At 34.6% G+C, this 17,344-nt stretch overlaps 1 protein-coding gene across 3 annotated transcripts in view; it reads left to right on the plus strand.

Moving 5' to 3' along the window:
* LOC127698941 (uncharacterized) overlaps positions 1-17,344 on the plus strand; it is a 278,817-nt gene that overhangs the window by 184,283 nt on the left and 77,190 nt on the right. The window lies entirely within an intron of this gene.

Here is a 17,344-nt window from a genome sequence, read left to right on the forward strand (position 1 = left end):
TCATCAGTTTGCTCTTTGACCCTGTGCTTTTTTTAAAGATTATAAGAGCACTTACAAATTATATAATTAAGTTGAGAACATCTTAACCATCCTGTCAGCTTAAGTTTAAACCAATTTCTATGCATGCATGTTTTCTTAAAATTGCATGATCAGATTGATAATAAATTTTCATCTGTGGTAGCAGAATATATTTTAAAAATTTGCAAAGTGTATAATAAATGTGACATTTTAAATATATTGTAACAAAAAATAAGTCAATTTCTTCATCTTTTCTTTTCTTCTTCAAACTAGTTTCTTTGCATGGCAGATTCTGAAATAAAACAAGATGCAAAGTTTATTATAGCAGCAACTAACTATCAATTTATCTTTATTTTAAAACAAGTACAATACCTTAAGTTAAGGTTAATATTACGTACAGTGATACATGAACATCTATGTATATTAAAAACTATTGAAAATCACATTATATCAAAATAAATATTTAAACAGTTATATTCTTCCTTTCTCAATGACTGATTAATAAAAGAAACAAACAAGCATAGTATTTACGTACATGTTAATTAATCAAATTGGCTGTGAAAGAGAGCTGGAGGAAACAAAGGGATATTCAAACTCATAAGTCAAAATCAAACTTACAATGTCATGGCTATAAACATGATAAAAAAACAAAACAAAAATGATCAAAAGACAATTTAGTCTACAAAACACAACATAGAAAATTAAAGACTGAGCAACATAAACCAACAAAAATTTTAGATTTCGATTTTGCATCATGCTATAAAAAACGGTAACGGTGAGACGATTTCCGGGTTTTCGTATTCACATACATTATATGGAATCAGGATGATAGATAATAATGGCAAAAAGTGCAGAATAAAGGACAAAAAAACTTAAAGAATTCGAATACAGAGTAAAAAAGCAAAAATATAGAATGAAGAATAGAGAATAATGGGGTTTTAAATTATAAAGACTGAGAATAAATGAATAATGTATAAACTAAGTAAAGAATTAAGAAAAATGGTCTGAAAATTAAAGAATAAAGATATAAATGACCCCCATCCAGACCCTCATATTTATTTTGAAAAATAACATTTTTATTCAAATGATCGCACTGAAACATATTTACAAAAAGTTGAACTCATTCATTTATTTTACATTTTGTTCCGCCGGCTTTCGAGTAATAAATAAATAGCTCTGCTGAGGGGGTGACATTCATTCTATTGTGGAATTTAGTGGGGGGAATGGGAAAAAAGCCATGAGATTTGAGATATGAGCAGCCCCTTTTCAACCCCTCCTCTCTGTGCTGTCGCATGCCATGAATCTGATACTGACATGCGTGCAGCCGTAGTTGCTACAATATGTTTACACACTGACCAATCATCATAAAGAAAGAAAAAAACTATTCTAATATATAAAATACAGTTACAAGACATTTTTATTAAACGACATATTGCATTTCCAACACCCAACTAATTTTCAAAGGCAACATACAATGTTAAAGAAATAACACCACTGTGACCCCCTTTTCACAAAAGAAAGGGAAAAAAGAACGATGAATGCCTTATAACACAATTTATATTCATGCGTACACATAAAGACAGTTTCATGATAGATCCTCGTGGTTTTTAGGTATAAAGTCCAAAGGGTCAGGTTCACATCTTTAAATTTTCACGAGATTTGAAAGCCTGAAGTGGGCTTCCGGTGAACCTCTGTATTACCTATGCATCTGTGAAAGAAATAGAGAATGTGGTGTTCAAAGATTGATATCAGTGTAGAAGTTTCAAACAAACTTTTGCCATAAAAAGGGACTGTAGACTGAGGATTACTCTTATCAGAGAAGAATTAAAATGCTAGAGTGTAATAAATAAAATAATAAACATAGGAATACTCTTGGACACATATAAAAATAAGGACATGTGGTATGATTGCCAATGAGACAACTATCTACCAAAGTTCAAATGAAAAACCCATACCGTATGGTCGGTTATAAAAGGCCCCGACATGAAAAATATGAAACAATTCAATTGAGAAAACTAACGGCCTAATTTATAACAAAACAATTTACGAAAAACAAATATGACAGACATGAACCAACGACAACCACTGAACTACAGGCTCCTGACTTTGGACACAGGCACATAAAGAATGTGGCAGGGTTAAACATGTTTTAGAGCGCCTAACCCTCCCCTAACCTGGTTGACATAGTTGACTAAAGGACTGTCAGTTTTACTACCCGGAAGGTCGATGCTTCCCTCCAGCTTCCTCCACCAATAAAAACTTACTGCTACGAAATATTGTTAAAGTGGCGCTAAACACGAACAATCAATTAATCTTGGACACATAGGTTATCATTTAAGTAAATTTTACTAATTTGACAGATAGTAGATATAAGAAGATGTGGTATGAGTGCCAATGAGACAACTCTCCATCCAAGATGTTCAGTTAAGAATCACAAGTCCTTTTGTAATTATTTATTGGGAAATATCCTAAATTGTCCTACTGTCGTGATTTTAAATTCCATACTCTACAAGGTTCTACACAAATAATAGCTAATGCTACATTACCAGCATGATAGATCCTTGAAATGGCTAAATATTTGCCTTTATGTATTGGTCCAAGGTTAAACAATATATTTTGATTGTATAATTTTCAACTTATGAACTATGCATTATATGTTTTCTACTTGTCAGAAACTACCACCTAAATGGGTCAAGATGCACAATTCATTTTAGGTAGCTGGAAATGATAGCCTTCTCCTCAATAACTCTGCCCATATTGAAACTTGGACATGTATGATGGCTTGTTTTGAAGCTGAGACATTTTCACATGTGTGGTTCAATTTTTGGGGTTAAGGAAGTGAGATTCAATATCCCGTAATTTAGGTACCCCGAAAAGCCCTTTGTGATGACACTCTGTGAGGTAAAAAAATCTCTGTTTTCACAATGTAAGTTCTTTGAAATTTAATTCTTTGCAAACATTTAATAACTCCATAGTTTTTACACCTTTATTCTATAGTCCTCTTCTCTTCAAATCAGCAAGAATGGTTAAGCTCAGTCCCTTGTTGTCCCCCGCGCAACATGTTGCATGGGACAAAGAAATGCAGGGCGTCTGTCCATCCGTCCATTTATCTGTCCCGTCTTGTAAGGATTATTTGGCCCAGCTCCCTCAGTCATGATCTATTGACATTGCAACTTTTGCTTAGTTTACATGTATTAGTTTGTGTTTATCGTTAAATCAGTTTATCGGGAACCACTAGTGTTAGGTCAAGGATATTTGGTATGCAGTTGTATTATCATTGGCATATTTTATTTCCGTGGAGATTATTTGGCCCCGCTCCTCAGTCTTGGTCTATTGACTTTGAAACTTTTGCTTAGTTTACATGTATTAGTTTGTGACTAGGTCAGTTTATGGGGAATCATTAGTGGTAGGTCAATGATAGTTGGTATGCAGTTGGATAAGCACTGGCACATCTCATTTCCATGGAGATTATTTGGCCCTGCCCCCTCAGTCATGGTCTATTGACTTTGAAACTTTTGCTTAGTTTACATGTATTAGTTAGTGATTAGGTCAGTTTGTGGGATCCTCTGGTGGTAGGTCAATGATATTTGGTATGCAGTTGTAAGAGCATTGGTACATCTCATTTCCATGGAGATTGTTTGGCCCTGTACCTTCAGTCATGGTTCATTGACTTTGAATATTTTGCATAACTTACATGTAAAAGCATTGCTATTTTAATTTCAACATTTGCATTTAACTATCAAAATAACAAAAAGGCAAGACATATCTCTGTGTTAACAGTTAATTATCAAACTTATATCATAGGTTACATATATCTGTGTTAACAGTTAATTATCAAACTTATATCATAGGTGTATATCAGCAATGCCTTGGACAAGTTTCAAAATTAGTGCCGATCAACAATTTTAAAAGCAGTTATGCCACTTGGAAATATTAATTATATGGAAAATTGTTGATAAATATTCCCTATCAACTTCACAAATAATACATGAGGGTCTTGAAGTATAGATTCTAGGTACTGTTGTTGTTTATCATCTAAATCACATGTTATAGTGTTACTTTTATTTGTCTTTGTAAAGTTTAATCTTTACTTTTAGTCCATTTTTTGTCTCGCCTTGACGGAGTCAAAAAGAGAGACATAGGTATGCTGTTTCCTGCATTGACTCTGGTGGCGTCAACAATGTATTAGGTTGTGATTAGGTCTAGTTTATGGTGAACCACTAGCGGTAGGTCAATGATATTTGGTATGCAGTTGTATTATCATTGGCACATCTCATTACCATGGAGATTATTTGGCCCCGCCCCCTCAGTTATGGTCTATTGACTTTGAAACTTTGCTTAGTTTACATGTATTAGTTTGTGATTAGGTCAGTTTATGGGGAACCACTAGTGGTAAGTTAATGATATTTGGTATGCAGTTGTATAAGCATTGGCATATCTCATTTCCATAGAGATTATTTGGCCCTCCCCCCTCAGTCATGATCTATTGACTTTGAAACTTTTGCTTAGTTTTCATGTATTAGTTTGTGATTAGGTCAGTTTATGGGGAACTACTAGTGGTAGGTCAATGATATTTGGTATGCAGTTGTATAAGCGTTGGCATATCTCATTTCCGTGGAGATTATTTGGCTTGGCCCACTCAATCATGGTCTATTGACTTTGAAACTTTTGCTTAGTTTACATGTATTAGTTTGTGATTAGGTCAGTTCAAGGGGAACCAAAATTGGTAGGCCAATGTCAATTGGTATGCAGTTGTATAAGCATTAGTACATCTCATTTCCATGAAAAATATTTGGTCCAGTCCCCTCAGTCATGGTCTTTTGACTTTGAAACTTTTGCTTAGTTTACATATATTAGTTTGCGATTAGATCAGTTTAAGATGCATATGAACTGCTAATGTTAAGTCAATGATATTTGGTATGCAAATTTATTGGCATTTGCAAGTCTTGTTTCCATCGAGATTATATAGCCCCACTCCTTCATCATGATTCCTTGACTTTAAAACTTTTGCATAGTTTACAAGATAATGTTTAGGTTTAGGTTTGTTTAAAGGGAACGACTTATGATAAGTCAATGGTATTTGGTATGCAGTTGTATTAGCATTGGCACATTTCATTTCCATGGAGATTGTTTAGCCATGTACCTTCAGTCATGGTTCATTGACTTTGAATATTTGCATAACTTACATGTTAAAGTATTGCTTTTTTAATTTCAAGATTTGCATTATCAAAATTACAAAAAGGTGAGACATATCTCTGTGTTAACAGTTTATGGTATATACTTTTGGTGTAGCTAGGTATTTTAACATCCTGCCATTGTGTTATTGTGCTATGGTCATTTTTGTATTCTTGTCTTTCATTTTTATACGCCCGTCAAATTTTTGACGGGACATATTATGGTATACAAATGTCCGGCGTCCGTCCTTCTGTCTGTCCGTCCATCTGTCTGTCCGGCGTAAACATGTCGCACCGTAACTTGAGAATGACTTATCCAAATTTCATGAAACTTAATATAGTTGTTTCTTATGATGGTCAAACGATCTGTATACTTTTTGGTGAAAATAAGATTAAAACTTTTTGAGTTACGAGACTTAGTAACTAAAACAGGTGTGTTTTTTTTTTCACATGTCGCGCCGTATCTCAAAAACAATTTATGATCATTGCTTAAAACTTTACACACTTCTGAGTTATATTAATCTTATGATCTGTATACTTTTTGGTGATGATTCAAAATTTTATTTTAGAGATATTGAGTATTTGTTAAAAAAGGGGGAGGGGTTTTTCACATGTCGCGCTGTATCTCAAAAACAGTTTATGATTATTGCTTAACACTTTACACACTTCTTTGTTATATTAACCTTAAGATCTGTATACTTTTTGGTGATGATTCAAAATTTTATTTTTGAGTTATTGAGTATTTTGTAAAAAAAGGGGGAGGGGTTTTTCACATGTCGCCCGTATCTAAAAAACGATTTATGATTATTGCTTAAAATTTTACACACTTCTTAGTTAAATTAATCTAAAGATCTGTATACTTTTTGGTTTTGATTCAAAATTTTATTTTTGAGATATTGATTTTTTTTTAAAAGGGGGGTTTTCACATGTCGCGCCGTATCTCAAAAACGATTTATGATTATTGCTTAAAATTTTACATACTTCTTAGTTATATTTATCTAAAGATCTGTATACTTTTTGGTTTTGATTCAAAATTTTATTTTAGAGATATTGAGTTTTTTGTAAAAAAAAAGGGGGTTTTCGCATGTCACGCCGTATGTCAGAAACTATTTATGCTTATTGCATAAAAATTCACACACAAGACGACAGGCGTATCATGCGCTCATGGCGCAGCTGTTTATTACTTATGTACTTTGTTTATAGAGTGTCTATATGCCATTTATTTTCCTTTGTTTAAATAGTTATTTGTTTTTATATTGATTAAGATTTTAACACTATGTTGACTGCTGTATCCCAATTTCTGACATTTTTAACCAGATTTTCGAAGGAAATATAGGTTATTGATTTGGTGATGTACGGCAGGCGGGCGGGCGGACGGGCGGCTGCCAAACAGTGTCTCTTCAATAACATGAAAACGCTGTGATGATTTTATTTCAAATTTAGATATGTTGTTTCTCGTGACTAAATGAAGGTCAAGTTCAATTTTCACGATTGTAGTACATGTACTAGTATTTCTCCTTTTTGAGTTATTGCCATTTTTAATATCCAAAAGTGGTATTTTTAAATATTTTACTCTTGTAATCATAAGCATATGTCATATCTCACAATTATAATTGGAGTGACAGATTTATTTGAAAATTTTCTATTTCCTAAGTGGTGATGATTATAAACTATATTGTTAGACATTTTGAAGTTAATTGCATTACTAATTATTATATATGTAATGTTAGAGTACTATGTTAAACCATAGTTCTGTTCAAAGGGAAATAACCCTTCGGATTTGCAAGTATGATTTTCATTATTAATTAGATCTGGTTACCTATTATGTCTCTTTGTTTTGCTCACACCTTGTTGTCAATATAATGGAATGCTATATAACTGTCATACAAGTAAGAGGTTTAGCTAGCTATAAAACCAGGTTTAATCCACCATTTTCTACATAAGGAAATGCCTGTACCAAGTCAAGAATATGACAGTTGTTTTCAATTCGTTTGATGTGTTTGAGCTTTTGATTTTGCCATTTGATAAGGGACTTTCGGTTTTGAATTTTCCTTTGACTTCGGTATTTTTGTTGTTTTACTTTTTGTTACCGCTTTCATTTGTACAATTCTTGCCAGATTTTTAACCGGATTTTGAAGGAAATATCGGTTATTAAAATGGTGATGTACGGCGGGCGGCTGGGCTGATCTACGGGTGGCGGCCAAACAGTGTCAGCACAATAACAGGAAAACGCTTAAACAAATTTTTTTTCAAATTTAAATATGTTGTTTCCTGTGACTTAATGAAGGTCTAGTTTAATTTTCAAGATTTTAGTATATCTCCTTTGTGAGTTATTGCCATTTTTAATATCCAAAAGTGGAATTTTTAAATATTTTACTCTTTTTTTATGACTAAGCATAATGTCTTATCTCACAATAAAAATTGGAGTGACAGATTTATTTGAAAATTTTCTATTTCGTAAGTGGTAATGATTATAAGCTATATTATTAGACATTTTGAAGTTAATTACATTATTAATTATTAATTAGATCTGGGTTATATCTTAGCATATAATATCATTGGAGTGACAGATTTATTTGAAAATTTTCTGTTTCCTAATAAGATCTGTAGGACTGTATATATAAAGTTTGAAATTTACTAGAAGGACTGTATCAATGAAATTTGAAATTGACTGTTCATTATTATACATTTTGTAGATAATTAAGTCTCCCTAAACCATATATATTCTTACCCCAACCCCCTTTCAATTTGAGAATGTGCTTTTATCTTGTAAATGGTTGAGATCCCCACCCCTAAACCATATATATTCTTGTATGGAACAATAAAACAAATCAAATGAAATATACAGTGAGTCCCCTGGGGTCACCCCCACCCCCTCCTGTTTAAGAACTTGTAAACGGTCGAGATCCCCACCCCTAAACCATATATATTCTTGTATGGGACAATAAAACAAATCAAATGAAATATAGGGGAAGTCCATGGGGGTCACCCCCAAGGACTTCCTTTTTGAAAACTTGTATACGGTCAAGATCCCCACCCTGAAACCATATATATTCTTGTATGGGACAACAAAACAAATTAAATGAAATAAAAAGCGAGTCCCCTGGGGTCACTCCCACCCCCTTCTGTTTAAGAAATTGTAAACGGTCGAGATCCTCACCCCTAAACCATATATATTCTTGTACAGGACAATAAAACAAATCAAATGAAATATAGGGGAAGTCCATGGGGTCACCCCCACCCCCCTTCTTTTTGAAAACCTGTAAACGGTCAAAATCCCCACCCTGAAACCATATATATTGTTGTATGGGACAATAAAACAAATCAAATGAAATAAAAGGCGAGTCCCCTGGGGTCACCCCACCCCATCCTGTTTAAGAACTTGTAAACGGTTGAGATCCCCACCCCTAAACCATATATATTCTTGAATGGGACAATAAAACAAATCAAGTGAAATATAGGCGAAGTCCATGGGGGTCACCCCCACCCCCCTTCTTTTTGATAACTTGTAAACAGTCGAGAACCCCACCCCTAAACCATATATATTTTTGAATGGGACAAAAAAACAAATCAAATGAAATATAGGCGAAGTCCATGGAGGTCACCCCAACCCCCCCTTCTTTTTGATAACTTGTAAACAGTTGAGATCCCCACCCCTAAACCATCATATATATTCTTGAATAGGACAATAAAACAAATCATATGAAATTGAGGGGGACTCCCCTGGGGTCACCCCACCCCCCTTTTTTTTTTGAAAACTTGTAAACGGTCAAAATCTTCACCCAGAAACCATATATATTGTTGTATGGGACAATAAAACAAATCAAATGAAATAAAAGGCGCGTCCCCTGGGGTCACCTTACCCCATCCTGTTTAAGAACTTGTAAACAGTTGAGATCCCCACCCCTAAACCATATATATTCTTGAATGGGACAATAAAACAAATCAAATGAAATATAGGGGAAGTCCATGGGGGTCACCCCCACCTTCCTTCTTTTTGATAACTTGTAAACAGTCAAGATCCCCACCCCTAAACCATATATATTCTTGAATAGGACAATAAAACAAATCAAATGAAATTGAGGGGGAGTCCCTTGGGGTCACCCCACCCCCCTTTTTTTTGAAAACTTGTAAACGGTCAAGATCCCCACCCTGAAACCATATATATTCTTGTATGGGACAATAAAACAAATCAAATGAAATATAAGGCGAGTCCCCTGGGGTCACCCCCACCCCCTCCTGTTTAAGAACTTGTCAACGGTCCAGATCCCCGACCCTAAACCATATATATTCTTGTATGGGACAATAACACAAATCAAATGAAATATAGGGAAGTCCATGGGGCTCACCCCCACCCCCCTTCTTTTTGAAAACTTGTAAACGGTCAAGATGCCCACCCTGAAACCATATATATTCTTGTATGGGACAATAAAACAAATCAAATGAAATAAAAGGCGAGTCCCCTGGGGTCACCCCCACCCCCTCCTGTTTAAGAACTTGTAAACGGTCGAGATCCCCACCCCTAAACCATATATATTCTTGTACGGGACAATAAAACAAATCAAATGAAATATAGGGGAAGTCCATGGGGGTCACCCCCACCTTCCTTCTTTTTGATAACTTGTAAACAGTCAAGATCCCCACCCCTAAACCATATATATTCTTGAATAGGACAATAAAACAAATCAAATGAAATTGAGGGGGAGTCCCTTGGGGTCACCCCACCCCCTTTCTTTTTGATAACTTGTAAACGGTCTAGATCCCCACCTCTAAACCATATATATTCTGAAATGGGACAATAAAACAAATCGAAAGGAAATTAAGGGGAAATCCCCTGGGATACCCCCCCCCTTCTTTTTGAAAACTTGTAAACGGTCAAGATCCCCTCAGCGAAACCATATATATTCTTGTATGGGACCATAAAACAAATTAAATGAAATATAAGGCGAGTCTCCTGGGGTCACCCCCACCCCCTCCTGTTTAAGAACTTGTAAATGGTCGAGATCCCCACCCCTAAACCATATATATTCTTGTATGGGACCATAAAACAAATTAAATGAAATATAAGGCGAGTCTCCTGGGGTCACCCCCACCCCCTCCTGTTTAAGAACTTGTAAACGGTCGAGATCCTCACCCCTAAACCATATATATTCTTGTACAGGACAATAAAACAAATCAAATGAAATATAGGGGAAGTCCATGGGGGTCACCCCCACCCCCCTTCTTTTTGAAAACCTGTAGACGATCAAGATGCCCACCCTGAAACCATATATATTCTTGTATGGGACAACAAAACAAATCAAATGAAATAAAAGGCAAGTCCCCTGGGGTCACCCCCACCCCCTCCTGTTTAAGAACTTGTAAACGGTCGAGATCCCCACCCCTAAACCATATATATTCTTGTACGGGAGAATAACACAATTCAAATGAAATATAGGGGAAGTCCACAGGGTCACCCCCACCCCCCTTCTTTTTGAAAACTTGTAAACGGTCAAAATCTCCACCCCGAAACCATATATATTGTTGTATGGGACAATAAAACAAATCAAGTGAAATAAAAGGCGCGTCCCCTGGGGTCACCCCACCCCATCCTGTTAAAGAACTTGTAAACAGTTGAGATCCCCACCCATAAACCAAATATATTCTTGAATGGGACAATAAAACAAATCAAATGAAATATTTCTTTTTGAAAACTTGTAAACTGTCAAGATCCACACCCTGAAACTATTTATATTCTTATATGGGACAATAAAACAAATCAAATGAAATAAAAGGCAAGTCCCCTGGGGTCACCCCCACCCCCTCCTGTTTAAGAACTTGTAAACGGTCGAGATCCCCACCCCTAAACCATATATATTCTTGTACGGGAGAATAACACAATTCAAATGAAATATAGGGGAAGTCCACAGGGTCACCCCCACCCCCCTTCTTTTTGAAAACTTAATTGTAAACGGTCAAAATCTCCACCCCGAAACCATATATATTGTTGTATGGGACAATAAAACAAATCAAGTGAAATAAAAGGCTCGTCCCCTGGGGTCACCCCACCCCATCCTGTTAAAGAACTTGTAAACGGTTGAGATCCCCACCCATAAACCAAATATATTCTTGAATGGGACAATAAAACAAATCAAATGAAATATTTCTTTTTTAAAACTTGTAAACTGTCAAGATCCACACCCTGAAACTATTTATATTCTTATATGGGACAATAAAACAAATCATATGAAATAAAAGGCGAGTCCCCTGGGGTCACCCCCACCCATTCCTGTTTGAGAACTTGTAAACGGTCGAGACCCCCACCCCTAAACCATATATATTCTTGTATGGGACAATAATACAAATCAAATGAAATATTGGGGAAGTCCATGGGGGTCACCCCACCCCCTTCTTTTTGATAACTTGTAAACGGTCTAGATCCCCACCCCTAAACCATATATTCTGAAATGGGACAATAAAACAAATCGAAAGGAAATTAATGGGAAATCCCCTGGGGTAACCCCCCCCCCCCCCCCCCCCTTCTTTTTGAAAACTTAATAACGGTCAAGATCCCCTCAGCGAAACCATATATATTCTTGTATGGGACCATAAAACAAATTAAATGAAATATAAGGCGAGTCTCCTGGGGTCACCCCCACCCCCTCCTGTTTAAGAACTTGTAAATGGTCGAGATCCCCACCCCTAAACCATATATATTCTTGTATGGGACAAAAAAACAAATCATATGAAATAAAGGGAGAGTCCCCTGGATTTTTTTCTTCTCTTCTTTGGTAAATTGTTTGTAGAATTTTGTGGCAAGTTTGTTTGTTATTCTGTAAAAACTAATTTTCTGAATGCTATAGATTTTTTATACGACCGCAAAAAAATTTTTGTGGTCGTATATTGGTATGACGTTGGCGTCGTCGTCGTCCGGCGTCGTCGTCGTCGTTGTCGTCCGGCGTCGTCCGAAGACACATTGGTTTTCGCACTCTAACTTTAGTTTAAGTGAATGGATCTTTATGAAATTTTACCACAAGGTTCAATACCACAAAAGGAAGGTTGGGATTGATTTTGGGGGTTATGGTAATAACAGTAAAGGAATTAGGGGCCAAAAAGGGGCCAAAAATAAGCATTTTTGTAACTTCCAGACATAACTTGTGTGTTAGTGTATGGATCTCTCTGACATTGTACCACAAGGTTCCATATCACTAAAGGAATGCTGGGATTGATTTTGGGGGTAATTGCCTCCAAATTTTAGGAATTAGGGGCCAAAAAAGGGGCAAAAAACAAGCATTTTTCTAGTTTCATGACAATAACTTGTGTGTAAGTGTATGGATCTTTCTGAAATTGTACTACAAGGTTCCATATCACAAAGGGAAAGCTGGGTTTGAGTTTGGGGGTAATTGCCCTAAACGTTTAGGAATTTGGGGCCAAAAAGGGGCCAAAAAACACATTTTTTTCTAGTTTCCAGACAATAACTTGTGTTCAAGTGTATGGATCTCTCTGAAATTGTACTGCAAGGTACCATACCACAAAGGGAAGGCTGGGATTGAGTTTGGGGGTGATGAATCATAATGGGGGTTCAAAAAAATTTGGGGGGGGATTTATTTTTTTTTCCTTTTTTTCTTTTTTTCCTTTTTGTTTCTTTTAAAATTTTCCATTTTAAGTTGGTTATTTCTGATTTATATTTAAAATCAAATAATAATGATATGGTAGGAGATACACACCAAACAGGATGTGTAAATTATTATATAATAAGTATTGTGCAATAGCAAGAAATTTTCAATTGCACAGTATTGCACAATAGCAAGAAATCTTCAATTGCACAGTATTGCGCAATAGCAAGAAATCTTCAATTGCACAGTATTGCGCAATAGCAAGAAATATCCAATAGCACAATATTGCGCAATAGCAAGAAATTGTCAATTGTACAGTATTGTGCAATAGCAAGAAATATTTAATAGCACAGGATTGTGCAAAAGAAGATACTTCCTATAAATTGCTTATTTCTTGACCAATTTCAATGGGGTTTTATTCTTGATTTCATGGGGTTCTTTAATATGCTGAATTTAACCGTGTATTTAGTTTTTGGATTTTGGGCCCCGTTTTTAAATTGGTCCACATTGAGGTCCAAAGGGTCCAAAATTAAACTTTGTTTGATTTCATCAAAAATTGAATTATTGGGGTTCTTTGATATGCCGAATCTAACTGTGTATTTAGATTCTTAAATTTTGGTTCCATTTTCAAATTGGTCTACATTAAGGTCCAAAGGGTCCAAAATTAAACTTAGTTTGATTTTAACAAAAATTGAATTCTTAGGGTTCTTTGATATGCTGAATCTAAACATGTATTTAGATTTTTGATTATGGGCCCAGTTTTCAAGTTGGTCCAAATCGGGGTCCAAAATTAAACTTTGTTTGATTTCAACAAAAATTGAATATATGGGGTTCTTTGATATGCTGAATCTAACCATGTATTTAGATTTTTGATTTTTGGGCCCCGTTATCAACTTTGTCCACATTGAGGTCAAAAGGGTCCAAAATTAAACTTTGTTTGATTTCATAAAAAATTGAATTATTGGGGTTCTTTGATATGCCGAATCTAACCGTGTATTTAGATTCTTAATTTTTGGTTCCGTTTTCAAATTGGTCTACATTAAGGTCCAAAGGGTCCAAAATTAAACTTAGTTTGATTTTAACAAAATTGAATTCTTAGGGTTCTTTGATATGCTGAATCTAAACATGTATTGAGATTTTTGATTATGGGCCCAGTTTTCAAGTTGGTCCAAATCGGGGTCCAAAATTAATCTTTGTTTGATTTCAACAAAAATTGAATATATGGGGTTCTTTGATATGCTGAATCTAACCATGTATTTAGATTTTTGAATTTTGGGCGCCGTTATCAACTTTGTCCACATTGAGGTCAAAAGGGTCCAAAATTAAACTTTGTTTGATTTCATCAAAAATTGAATTCTTGGGGTTCTTTGATATGCTGAATCTAACCATGTATTTAGATTTTGGATATTGGACCATAATAGGTGAATGTCCAATTTAAAATTTTTAAGTTCTTAGACCACATTCAATCTGTGTTAGAAACCTATGCTGTGTCAAATATTTAATCACAATCCAAATCCAAAGCTGTATCAAGCTTGAATGTTGTGTCCATACTTCCCCCAACTGTTCAGGGTTTGACCTCTGCGGTCGTATCAAGCTGCGCCCTGCGGAGCATTTTATTTTTTGATGTAGTAAACTCCTTTAAAAACTAAGCTTATATTGTCTATTAATAAACATATATTTAGATTTCTGATTTTGGGCCAAGTTTTCAAGTTGGTCCAAATTGGGGTCCAAAATTAAACTGTGTTTGATTTCAACATAAATTGAATATATATAGGGTTCTTTGAAATGCTTAATCTAAACCTGTATTTCTTTTCATTATTAATAAGATAATGGGTCCTAAATTACACTTTTGATTAATTTCATCAAAAATTGAATTCTTTGGTTCTTTGATATGCTGATTCTAACAATGTTTGAGTGTTAAATCATATCTAATTTTAGAGAATTTAGTCATCACTGGTTGTTATTATTATATTATTGATTATAATTTGAAAACTTGCATCATATCTTATTTTAGAGAACTATTTATCCAGTTTGAGTTATTTCCCTTTGCACAGAAAATATTATGGATAAAATTAACCTGTGTTTCATTTCAACATAAATTAAATATATATAGGGTTCTTTCAAATGCTGAATCTAAACCTGTATTTAAATATTAGATTTTTGGGCCCAGTTTTCAAGTTGGTCCAAATCAGGGTCCAAAATAAAACTTTGTTTGATTCAACAAAAAAATAATTTATGGGGTTCTTTGAAATGCTGAATCTAACCATGTATTGAGAGATTTTGGATTGTGGGCTCCTTTATCAAATTGGTCCATATTGAAGTCCAAAGGGTCTTAAATTAAACTTTTGTCAGATTTCATCAAAAATTGAATTCTTGGGGTTCTTTGATATGCTGATTCTAATATGTACTTAGATTTTTGATATTGGACCATAATAGGTATTTAAATGTCCAATTTCAAGTATTTCAGTTCTTAAACCACATGCATTTTGTGTCACAAACCTATGCTGTGTCATATATTCAATCACAATCCAAATTCAGAGCTGTTTTAAGCTTAAATGTAGTGTCCATACTTGCTCAACTGTTCAGGGTTCGACCTCTGCAGGAAAATCCGGTTTGCTGTCACTCTGACAGCCTCTTGTTATGAATCTTATATCGTAGGCTTATATCAGCAGTGTCTTGGACAAGATTGAAAATCTGTGCCGATCAATTATTTTTAAAAGAGTTATTCCCCTTGGAAATATTAATTATATGGAAAATTGCATTGTTTGTGCTCTCATGTGTACAATTCTTGCCAGATTTTTATGAATCTTTTATCATAGGTTAACATCAGCAATGTCTCGGACAAGATTAAAAATCGGTGCAAATCTATTATTTTTTAAAGTCTTATGTCCCTTGGAAATATTAATAATATGGAAAATTGCATTGTTAATGTTCTCATGTGTACAATTCTTGCCAGGTGTTATCAAATTTATATCAAAGGTTCATATGTGCAATGTCTCGGACAAGTTTGAAAATCAGTGCTGATCAACTATTTTTTCAAAGAGTTATGCCCCTTGGAAATATTAATTATATGGAAAATTGCATTGTAAGCGCTCTCACGTATACAATTTTTTGCCAGGTTTTATCAGATTTATATCAAAGGTTTATATATTCGCAATGTCTCGGACTAGTTCGAAAATCAGTGCTGATCAATTTTTTTTTAAAAGTGTTATGCCCCTTGAAAATATTTATATGGAATATTGCATTGTAAGCGCTCTTATGTGTACAATTTTTGCCAGATATTTATCAAATTTATATCAAAGGTTTATATGCGCAATGTCTCGAACAATTTCGAAAATCTGTGCTGATCAATTTATTTTAAAGAGTAATGCCCCTTGCAAATATTAATTATATGGAAAATCCATTGTTAGCTCGCTCTCATGTGTACAATTCTTGCCAGATTTTTATGAAACTTATATCATAGGTTAAAATCAGCAATGTCTTGAACAAGTTCTAAATCAGTGCCGATCAATAAATTTTAGAAGAGTTATGCCCCTTGGAAATATAAATTAAATTACATGGAAAATTGCATTGTAAGTGCTCTCGTGTGTACAATTTTTGCAAGATTTTGATCAAATTTATAACAAAGCTATATATAAAAAATCATCAGACAAGTTCGAAAGTCAGTGCTGATCAAATATATTTAAAAGAGTTATGCCTCTTGGAAATATTATTATATGGAAAATTGCATTGTATTTGCTCTCAAGCCTTCATTTCTCTAAGATATTTGTAAAAAGTTTTAAAGAACAAAAAAAAAGAAGTTTATTTTAGTTATTGCCCTTGGATAAATAAAATATGTGTAACGCGGGGGGACATTGGAACTCTGTTCTTTATTATAACCACGCAATTTTGGCGTCCGGTATAATATTTTTGACCCGTCCATCTGTCTGTCTGTCCGTCAGTCCGTCAGTCCTGTTCTTGTCATCGCAACTCCTCTGAAACCACACAACATGAAACTTTGTAGATAATAAGGACATACTATATAGGTGCATATCGACAGGAAATTCGGATTCAATTTTTATGCCCCCGCCGTAGCGTTGGGGGCATTAAGTTTTACCCTTGTCAGTCTGTACGTACGAACGTACGTCCGTACGTCCCAGAATTGGTTTCCGTTCTCTAACTTGAGTTTGCCTCAACCAAATGTTATGAAACTTATACACAATGCTTATTATCACAAAAAAACAGATCAAGTTTGAATTTTGGTGGCATCACTTTAACCGTTCTAGAGTTATGCCTCTTTATAAATGGAAAAATTGCAAAATTTTTAGTTTCTGTTCTCTAACTTAAGTTTGCCTCAACCAAACGTTATGAAACTTATACACAATGCTTATTACCACAAAACACAGATCAAGTTTGAATTTTGTTGGCGTCACTTTAACCGTTCTAGAGTTATGCCCCTTAATAAATGGAAAAATTGCAAAATTTTTATTTTCTTCTAAATATCAAGTAATTTTTAAAATTGGAGTTATCTTCCTTTGTCCATGATTATAGTTGAATCAACTACAATCAATGCTTTAT

Source organism: Mytilus californianus, unplaced genomic scaffold (genome assembly GCF_021869535.1).
Source record: "Mytilus californianus isolate M0D057914Y unplaced genomic scaffold, xbMytCali1.0.p SCAF_4, whole genome shotgun sequence".
Lineage (NCBI taxonomy): Eukaryota > Metazoa > Mollusca > Bivalvia > Mytilida > Mytilidae > Mytilus > Mytilus californianus.